Genomic DNA, 11,549 nt, shown 5'->3' on the forward strand with positions numbered 1-11,549 from the left:
CCTTCCTGGTGGGTAAGATAATTTCAAGGACTATATTCCTCATTCCTACTTTCTAATATATCCGTCTGAGAAAAGTTGATCGGCTATTTCTTAGAGAGAATATGTAGGTGTTTAAGGAAATGATATGATAAAAGAAGAAATTATGTGGGTGTCATGTAGGAATTAAATAAATTTTTGTACAAAGAGAAATGATGTTTTGGCGAAGGGTTAAGTTTATGGAAAAGAGGTAAATGTGTTTGGGAAGAGGTAAATTTTCTGAAAAAAAATCATCTGTCACGTCTGACATCCTGTTTCATAAATTTTCTTTTCCTTCTGATGTATCTGTACTGGATTTCTTTTCTGTAGACTCCTTCTCTGAATTTATATTGATGATCAAATCTCCAGTTTATCTTTGAAAAAAAACTTGGATTTTTTTTATCTGCAAACATCTAAATGCAAACGTTAAATAACAACGAGGATTTAGTCCTAGTGACCATCCTCAATAAATAAAATACTATATAAAAATAAATAAATAAATACATATATTATAAACCAAGGTTCGGAATAAAACACGAAAAACATAAATTTTTGTTAAAAATTTGGCGTTCCCCGGCAACGGCGCCAAAAACTTGTTGAGCGATTTCCGCAAGTGCACGATATACGCTTGTAGTAATAAAAGATATCGAACCCACAGGAAACGCTTTTTAACTAAAAACTTATTTAATTCAGTTTTATTCACGTCTTTAGGTTTAACAAAAGAAAATCGTTTAATTGATTGAATTGGTTCGGGTAAATTAGGATTAGATAAGAATATTATATTGAGTTTAGAGAACAATTCCGTCTTGAGATTTTGATTACAAGACATATACTTCCGTAATTGGAATAAATAGAAGGTATAAAACTTATTTTCATAAAGCAAAGAAAACAACTTTAACTTTGGTAAGATTATGGACATGTAATAATATAGGAATTTATTCAATTAAATGGCTTTGAACCGTAGAAATCTCTCTGGTTCGGAGCAGATTTCTACCTTAATCAAATTAGTATTTTATATCCGATAAGCCGCGATCAGCGATCATATCATCCGTAAAAGCTAAATCTGTCAAGTGTTCAACAAAGTTCTTATATGAATAAGATGGAATAGAACGTTTTAATAAAAACACCAATTTATCATTTTGAAAATCATTTTGTCAGAACAATATCAAAATAACAACAGAAAGAATGTATTGAATAAAATAAATATATCATTAATGAAATGTGAATCTTCACAAGTTACCAGAGAAGTAGAAACATGGAGAGCATTGCGACGAAAACTTTGAGATCCGGGTTGTCAATCTTTCCCTCAAACTCCGTAGGTTTATCAGACCCTATACGCTTCAGCCATTAATTCTTCTCGCTGAATCTTCAGAATAGAGACCGGCCAGTCTACTACCAGAATGAAAACTTGTCTCTGATCTACCTTTGAAACTAAACTAATACTGTGTTTATAACTAATCTAATAACAACGTGTGTACATCAAGTTTGTTTACTGAAATGAAATCTAACTTTTTGATTCTTTTCTGAATCAGAAACTCAACATAATAACTCTCTTCTCTAACTCTTCTAACTTAACCAACAACATTAATTTCTGAAATGGATCACTTATTTATAGTTGTTGAAGGGTTGTAAATGATGGGTCGTGTCCGTTGGTGAAGGGTCGCTTTTATCCAAACGAACAGACGTGTTTCTCGGATTAAAACATGTGAAATATGTGCAGAATTCTTCGCTGTCGCGATTGAGATTCTGAAAATCTCAGTCGCGACAGGGGGTACAAGGGCGAGTTGAAGATTCCGTTTTTTTTCGTGACGGCTTTCGTATGTCGCGACTGAGATTCTGAAAATCTCAGTCGCGATAGGGGCTTTTCTCCCCATCTCTCGACTGCTTCTTGTCCTCCTTGAGCGTTCTTCTGACTGATACGTATTCTTGGTACGTTTTTTAGGTTTTTCCTCCATTTTAGCTCCGTTTTAGCTCCGTTTTAGATTTAACCAAATAATTAAGTACCTTACATCAAAGAAGTAAATAAAGACGTAAAAGTATTCCAAATGAATATAATTAGCACGATTTCAATGTAGATTTAATGTATTTATATATGATATTTTAGGTATATTTTCGGCTTAACAAGTGTCATTAAAACAAACAAGAGGTTCTGCAAGACACAAAAAATCAGGACGATGTTGTAGGCACAAAAGCTTCAGGGCTCGTTGAGTGCGATCATTACCGATGCCCCTACAATTCCAATATAACACAATCATTGAAATCGCACGGGCGGCTTGCTATGCTGTTTACCACTGACCTCAAGGGGGATGTTGTTGTCTTTTTGCTTCTTCCTTTTCTGGACTTTAGTCCAAGTATTTTCCTCTATAACATTAACCACCTGCAAACAATCCCCGTTTCCTGAATGCTCAATGATTTGCAAATTAGGAATATCAGAAACCTGAATATTGGGGTGAGAGGATTGCCAACCTAAGACTCCCAGCTCATTATCAAGTTGATAAGATGGAAAGCCAAGAGTAGGAGAGGCGGGGGCCGTGCCAGAATCAAAGTCAAGAACCGACTCATTAATCCTGACCGAACTGTGAAGTACCATCTGCAAGTCACAGTTATTAAGATTGTCAAATTCCCCATTGGTAGGAGCCCTTTTAGAGGATTCACCAGTATCCATGTGAACTTCTGGCTTCTGTTTCCAAATCCTATTAACAGGCCTACCTCGGGGCTCAAGAGATCCCATCTTCTGCTTTCTATTTCTTTGCTTTAGCTCAACATGCTCTTCACGCCGAATGTTCCTCCTACAAGCTCCAGCAGAATGACCAATGGAATGGCAAATGGAGCATAAATTCGGAAGTCTTTCATATTCAAGAGAAATCCAATGCATTGAGGTGTCAGTATCCACCCTAAGCTTGTATTGAATTTCCTTAGAAAGCTCCACATCAATCAAGATACGAGCATAGTGACCTATTTCACCATCCACAGTATTCTTATCAAAATGAAAGGGCACCCCAATCGCTCTTGCAATGCTTGTCATGATCCGCTTATCCCAGAATTCCCAAAGAAGATTGTAGAATCTTACCCACACTTGAGGAGAAGTGGATTTGTGAGAGTCCGGGTTAAATCCCGGGCTCCAAGGAATGAAGCGCATAATCCCAGGTCTAAGTGCAATGGCATCACGACTCCAAACAGATTGAAGAGTCTCTGCGGACGAAAGAATGATATGGTAAAAACCTCTACCCAGAGAAATCAATTTCCAATTAGGAGAACAACCCCAAATAGATGAAAGTTTGGCTTTCAAGTCCGGCTGTTTCCAAGGAGATTCCCCTTTAGCAAGAGTGATATGCCCAATAATAGAATGCTTACAAAGATTGAGTCTTTTATTGTAAATATCCTGCTGTATTTTGACAATTTTAAATCCGCCTTATTCGGTTATAAGAGATCGATCCACAGTGGGAGGATCATCCGGAGAAATGGCCGCAGAAGAAGCATTACCAACAAGGGTAGCCGCATAGGACCTAGGTCCAGAAGAAGGCCCGGGTCTCGAAGTAGGACTAACCGTAACATTACTAGATCCAGATAAGGCATTTTTCAAAAAAGAGGTTCTAGAAAAAAGGTGTGCAATGGAACAATCAATCTCCATCAAATCGGCTAGAATCAACCAAGCAACAAGCCTTCCAAACCCTAGCAAACAAATCAAGCCAAGCAACAAGCCGTACAAACCCCGCAGACAAATCAAGCCACCAAGCCAAAATTTAAAGACAATCCACTTGTTTTTGGGTTTATTTGCTCATGTAACCTAATTATATTATTATTATTATTATTGATTTTATTAATTAAAAAGTTTTAATTTGCAACAGCCGCAGATCCTGCAAGAGAGAAAACTGCGGCAAACGAAGGGGCCGCAACACGCTCACTCTCCCTCTCTAAATTCTAGCTACTTCAATTCTCCGTTCTCGAGCATTTTACCGTCCAATAAAGTTTAACGAATATCATATATTCCAAAAATGTAAACAAGGGTCACTCATAATATAAACAAGGGTCTTTCATTGCCTCTACATGATCATAATATAAACAAAACTGAAGTCACTTTAGGTTTCGTTTATCTAGTGTGGTAACAATGAAGTTTGCAAAGTTGGGAATGTTTTCAGGGTTTATGGTGTTTGCTTTCATGGCTTCGTTTTCCGTAGCTAATACCAATTTTGGTTATGTCTACATTGATATTCGAGATGGTAATTACTCTATTTTGCTCTTGCTCTGCAACTATTATGTTCTAATAAGCATTTTCTTTGTTGATCCTAACGTTTTTGCATTCACTAGCTTAACATGCAATTTTTTCATTCCAGTTGAGGCGATGAATGGATTATTTGTTTCATTGAACTTTCCTGATTTGAGAGGGTGGATTTCTGTTGTAGACCTTTGTTTAGATAATTTGGAAGGTGTCAACTGCAAAATGTCAGAGAACGGAGAATTGAAGTAACTAGAATTTAGAGAGGGAGAGTGAGCGTGAGCATGAGTGTGTTTAGAGAGAGAAAATAGAGAGAGTAAGTGTGTTTAGAAAGAGAATGAAACTAAATTAAAAAGAGATGTGAGAGAAGGAGGAGACTCATTTGGTTATCGTCGTTTTCTTCATTGGTGGTATCAGAATTCATTGTTAGACTTGTCATTTGAATGTTGGTGGTACTAGTATCGGCTGGTGAGGGGTGGGGATAAGGTTGAGAGATGGTGATGACGGTGGGGGTGGGGATGGGGGTGTTTTCATTTTTTGAGGAAATCGTGGAAAATACTCCGACACAACAAGTACAAAAACACCAAAAACCAGTAGCCAGCTATATACCTATATAGCAACCGGAGACACGTGAAAACCCAGAAATTTATCGGGGGAGACCTTGTGAAATATATTTACTCCAACATTGACGAGCATCGATATAGTGGCTATCGATCTCGAGCACGAAGATAAACCCACCAGGAAGCAATTCCAAATACATCGTTGAGAAAAAAGTCATAGTAAAGTGGATCACATTAATTAAAGCTATGGACTTCGCCCGGCTGGGCCCATTCAAAAATTTTGACATTCATTCACCAAGTAGGTAGGAAACATCAACAAGAGAGACCCTCTAGCTAGAATAATTTCAACAACCTTAAAATGTTTGGCTCCTTTATTAAGAAAAACGCAACTAACGGTTAATGCAAAGAACAGTGATAGCCTGTGAGACGCTAATTTTGAGTTAAAAGTGTGAAATGCTTTCCTGATATCAATTTTTAGGGCCATGTTAGCTCTAAAGCTTGTCTTCCCTAATACATTAACCCCCTCCAGTGCTGCTGTGATGTAGTGTTGGATATTCCTCCCTTTAAGGAACCCGGATTGATTAGGAGAGATGATTCTGGCAGCTATAACTACCAACTGATCTGCAAGGATTTTGATTATAATTTTGTAGTTGAAGTTGCTTATTACAATCGTTTGAAGTTTTCAATCTGATTGACATACGAAGATTTTGGCAAGAGCGCCATCAAATTAGAATTTAATCCCGGAAGAATACAACTTGTATCGAAGAAAGCCTTTATAGTACTGCATACATCATGGCCCACCACATCCCAAAATGCTTGAAAGAAGGAACCACCGAAACCGCATGGACCCGGGGTGACATCCTTATCCATCTCAAAGACTGTGGCTCGTATTTTCGCTTCAGACAGGTAGACGGTTAACACCATATTTTCCTCCTCAATTGCCGAATTAGGGGAATGACTATGCAAATATGATCCAAGTTAGAGCAAATAGCATTCCCGCTGAACAGACATGAATAAAAGGATACTACATGTTGGGAGATGCTTTTAATATCGGATGTTAACTGACCATCAACTATCATCGAATGAGATTCTGCAGAAGATGACCAAACCTTGGCTGCCCTATGATAAAATGATGTGTTGCGATCCTGATGGGAGCCGCAGAGCGACGATGCACTCGAGGTGATCTCCACTACTATAACTGCTCAAGTAAGGGATAAGTTTACCCCGTCGTTTTCAAGTAATAAATCTGACTAAGTCCAAGTATCGAATCCACGACTCGGTTCTATGCGTTATCTAGGCGGTGAATACTTTAGGTTGGTTTGGCGACAATTATAAATTATTCCTAAACTATAGGTGAGACATTTTTTATATGAGTAACAATTTACGGATGGTGTTAAGTTATAACATGTGATAAACAATGTGATAATGATGGCGTTAAGTTACAACATGTGATAAACAATATTTCAGAATATATACAAGTAACAATTTACTCTTGCAAAGATGATTATATGTAAACCGACCAACTCTATGAAGTACTTAGGTCGTGGTTCCCTCTTAAGGTGACTCTAATTCTTAGGTTCAGAAAATAGGGCCTGTAAGTTCCATGGCTCATCAATTCCTACGGTTTCAGGGTTGTCAATTCCAGTAAGGCAACATCTATGTGAATCTTAATGGATTTCGGAGTTTGTAATAAACCTACACAATAATCAATTATGTGAATCAAAGCAAGGAATAAACGTTAACAAGTATAATGAAGCTAAAAACCGTAATCATATATTATTACTGTGAAAAGTGTAAATATGGAATATAACCGAATCTAGCACATAAGAAGAGTACATACTAGTTAACAAGGAAAATGGGAAGAAGAATCAGCCCTTAAAACTAACTAACCGGACTCAAGGCCATTGCTTCGGATTCAGAGGTGGAACTCTCGAGCTTGGGGAATGCAGATGGAATGTGACTTCATAGGAGCAACAGGAGAATTACAACAAGCTCTCAATGTGTAAGGATTTTATTACACAAAAACTGAATGTCTAATTGAGTGCCAAGCACTCCTATTTATACAGAAATCAAGATTGGGTATAATTATAATTACATTTCTTTTCGGTCATTTCACACACAAAATATTGAAAAATGGTCCCACACTGCGTGTTGGCTTGCTTCTGGCCGAATTTGAGCGAAAATCATTGAACAAAAAGTTGTTTCAGGCTTCCCACACGCCGTGTGGGGGCTTCCCAGACGTCGTGTGGGACAGCCACACGGCATGTGGGATGCCTGTTGACCAGGGAACATATCTGAAAAGTGTCTGTTTGATTGTTGTTCTTGTCCCCCTCACACCCACACGTTGTGTTGATTTCCCACATGTCATGTGGGATTTTGAAAGGGTATTTTCTTCCTTTCACATGGTGTGTGATGCATCGCTTCTGTCTTGTGCACCCTGTGTGCGTTCATTGAGCCTAGAAAGGACATATTATACCAATCTAGTCTGTAAAATTGACATGTTTCAACATTTGGAGATTTAAGCCTCCTTAGGGTGAATTTCAAAACTTGGATATAGCAAATGTCGTCCTAGACAAGTCGATGCCCTTTAAAACATGTTATATAAGCTTGAGTTCAAAGTACCCTTATGATAGAGTTGAAATCTCTACTGGGATTTTCTCTTGCTTTAAGCATGAAAAGCACCTTAAATGACATGTTTGTTTTGTTTACTATAGGTTGTTGATGCACCTCAAGCTAACACTCAAAGACTCACTAAGGGATAAGTGTACCTCGTTGTTATCAAGTAATAAATTTGGTAAAGTCCATGTATCGAATCCTCAGGCTTTATACCGTAAGTACCAAACTACTCAATTCCAGATTGATATTTAGGTGATAGCAAGTGGATTTGGATTCTGTTTATACTAATTAATAATTCTAATTCTAAGTTTGATCTAGATTAAATATAAACTCCTATGAATGTAAATGGTACTGATATGATAAAAGTATTAATTCAAGCAATGTTCAATTGTAATTATGAATTAACTTAATATTCCATAAATGTAAAAAGGATTGAACCCCTTATCCTAGGATAACACTTAACACATAATTCCCATGTCTGGGCCGTAGCTAACTCTAAAGGTTCAGGGTTTGTTACTATGGTGTTGTCAATATCTACAATCTCCGGTATGGACTAGCGGATTAGGCTCACAATATGAACCTCAGACAATGTTCGGATTTATGAATGATTCAATCAAAATACCCAAGCACAATAATTAAATAAAGGGATAAGTACAAAAAAAATGCCTGTGGTATACGCGTTTTGCGAACTCGAACCTGTGGTATTTTTTTTTGCAAACAGAGGTCTGTGCTAAACGCCGTTAGCAAACAGAGGCAAAATTGACTAATGGTGTTAAAATTCAAAGAGAAAAAAGTTAATTTGATCCTTATATTTATTTATTTTATAAATTAACCCCCCCTAATTATCTAATTATCACAAATAAACCCCAAAATCAAAAATAAAAATCAAAATTTCCTCTTCCTTTCTCATCCATTTTATGCCTTTGAAATCTCTTCATCCGAATAGACTTCATCAACGTCTCCTTACTATTGTAGATCGGAATCGGCATAGCATCGAGACCCATAAGTTTCCCGATCACTCTCGGATTACACCACACAAGACTTTCTCCTCCCAATCTCGTCGGCATCCCCAATTTCACATCCTTGTTCTGATTATAATTCCCCAATCTCTCCCTTCCATCGCAGCTAACAGAATGCCTACCAGGTGTTTGATGAAAGTTCTTAAACGAAGATCGGTAAAACGCATCTCTTCCGTCGAGAGAAACCCGTGGATACTGATTCAATGCGTTTCTGGCGGAGTTTAAGATGTCACAACTGTTGTTGTTTGCACTTGAATTTCATTTGTCGATCTTTGATTTTGTTGCGATTTGTTCTTTGATTTCTAATTGGAGTATCATTTCTTCTAATGTTTGTGGCGGCTTGTTGTGGTCTTGATTGAGAGTGGAGGTTGAGCCGTCGCGGTTGTAGAAATTTATGATGCCTTTACTCCTTCACTGATTCGAGTTCGATTCCGGTAAGAGCTATTCGTTTTTATTCTTCTGCTTGGCTTTTCTTCCGGGATCTGATCTATTGCTTCGATTTTCTGAACCTTCACTTTGGTTCTCATCTTAGTTTTCCTTTCTATTTCGTTTTTTTATTTACGTTTTTCCTTAGATCTGACCTTTGCTCTTTCGTTTATATCTGCTCGGAGTGAACGATCATCGCGTTGGTGTGACATTGGTTCATTCCTCCTCCATCTGAATCGCGAGTAACTCAGATCACGTGGAGACAATCTCCGGTGACAGTCTAGAGGCGGCAGATGGTTGATTGCTTCTCTTCCGACTGCTGCAGTAATTTCTCTAATGCGACTGCTACTCTCTTCTTTTTTTGTTTGAAAAAGCTGCTACTCTTTTAGTTGGTGTTTCAGTGGTTATTGTTAGGTTTTAGTGGAATTGTTGGGTTTGAAAAAACTGTAATTGTTTTAGCCGGTGTTTCAGAGGTTATTGTTGGGTTAGTGGAATTTTTTTTGGTTATTATTTGTTATTATTGGGTTGATTTGTGATAGTTAGATGGGGAAGATGGTATTTTTTATTTTTATTTTTGATTTTGGGGTTGATTTGTGATAATTAGATAATTAGGGGGGTTAATTTATAAAATAAATAAATATAAGGACCAAATTAACTCTTTTCTCTTTGAATTTTAACACCGTTAGTCAATTTTGCCTCTGTTTGCTAACGACGTTTAGCACAAACCTCTGTTTGCAAAAAAAAATACCACAGGTTCGAGTTCGCAAAACGCGTATACCACATGCATTTTTTTGTACTTATCCCTTAAATAAATCATAAACAAAGGAATGAAATGTAATTGAAACTCAGATTAAAGAGGGTGGAAATTGTCACAACTTATAACCAATTCAAAATCTAGAGAGATCTCACTAGTTAAACAATAATAAAAGGGAAAGAAGATCGCCTTTGAAACATGTCGACTTAAGAAATCATTGTTCTGAATTGGAGTTGGAACCTTGATCGCATGTGTATTAATTGCAAACATAAGCTTTTTACATATGAAGATGGTGAATGGTAGAGGCTTAGACTGCTCTTATGGGGAAGGAAATTTATACATAGTTTCTAGATGCCTTGGGATGGAAATCCCAAGGTCTTTGAATAGAAAAAATCAAATCCTATTTACCTACTTCAGATATTTACTGTTGGCCCAATATGATTATATAAATGCTAGAGGAGGGTGAATAGTATTATTACCTTTTTAAAAATTATATATTTTACTTATTAGAAATTATGCTCAATAATATTAATTTGAACTTTTGAAATATTTGCGGATTAAATGGATGTACAAATTAATTACTTTTTAATAAAAGATATTTAAGTATTGTCTTTTTAAAACCTTTTAAGCAAATATAATTAAATATTCATAATTAAATATTTGCAAGTAAATTGTAAAGTCAATAATTAAAAGAGTAGGGATAGAAAAATTTATCCACATGATTTATACATGTTCGGTAACTATGGCCTATATCTTGTCCCCTATGATTCTTTTAACGGGCAAGAATCAAGCATGTGGACCTTTTACAACCTAAAAGCTAACCAAGTAAATATCTCCTCAATATCTACTTCTCTCAAAACTTATCGAGTGTTTGAGAAACTCATCCCTCAATTTTTTCCGAGTTTAATTGAGAAACTCGTACAACATTAAGTTTACGGGTGCTTAAGAACCTAACACTTTTACTAGGAGCTAGTGAGAACCTAAAAGATTGAAGCTACACACTTCATTTTTCTTACAAAAAATAGTAGAATTATAAATATAAATCTAACAACTCTCTTCTTTTTTTATCTCACTAGGAAGGAAAGAAGAAATAAAGACAATTGAGCATTATTTCTTCAACACAAGTTTTGAACTCTTTTCCTTGATCTTCCAAATGAGAATGCCTCTTCTATTTATAGGAAAATAAAGAGTGGTATTGTAGCATTTTTACCAAGGATTGAAATGGAATTTTGGATTCAATGATTTATCTGAAATATCAGCTTGGCTCCCTACAAAACTATGTAATTAATTCGGTCAAATAAAAACAAAAAGGAAGAGTTGACTTTTGTATATTAACATATATATTTTTTTAAAAGAAAACTTATATTAAATAACAAAGGAACCACAATCGTTCTGAATAAAAGAAGAAACACAACTTGGAAAATTTTCAATAAGGATTTCCATGTGAGACAGAGAACTAGCCCAAGCAGCCAAAATATATGCGACAGAATTCGCTTGGCGTCTCTAAAAAACAAACTTAATTTACACAAAGGTACGAGCCAACTCCATTATATCACCAACAATAACATATATATTAACCTATGCTCTATTCCATACTTTAATGTGTACATTAACCTATACATTAGTGCATACTTTTTTATATAAAAGTGCCACGTATCATTCCATTAGATTAAAAAGTACAAATACAGCACGAAAACTATGAGGAATAAAACCTCACACCAATACAGGATAAAGCCAGTACAAGATCCACAAAGGGAAGAAAAACGACTACAAGGAGTAATAAAAACCATAAAAGGTACAAACACAACAAAGATGTAAATCATATCTTTCTCGTAAATCAAAATCCCGTTGAAAAACCATTGTAATCCAATCTTCTTCATTTAAGCTCTTCCAGACATCCGGATCTGAGTTATTTCCATTTTTGCAACCACACAGATCTATAG

General features: G+C 36.3%; 1 long non-coding RNA gene across 1 annotated transcript; it reads left to right on the plus strand.

Moving 5' to 3' along the window:
- The first annotated feature begins 8,184 nt into the window (after nucleotides 1-8,184).
- LOC136220066 (uncharacterized) lies at nucleotides 8,185-9,362 on the plus strand. The gene is made up of 2 exons (XR_010684376.1): nucleotides 8,185-8,860; nucleotides 9,038-9,362. It is a non-coding gene; the product is annotated as an uncharacterized lncRNA (long non-coding RNA).
- The last annotated feature ends 2,187 nt before the right edge of the window (nucleotides 9,363-11,549 follow it).

Source organism: Euphorbia lathyris, chromosome 2 (genome assembly GCF_963576675.1).
Source record: "Euphorbia lathyris chromosome 2, ddEupLath1.1, whole genome shotgun sequence".
Classification (NCBI taxonomy): Eukaryota; Viridiplantae; Streptophyta; class Magnoliopsida; order Malpighiales; family Euphorbiaceae; genus Euphorbia; species Euphorbia lathyris.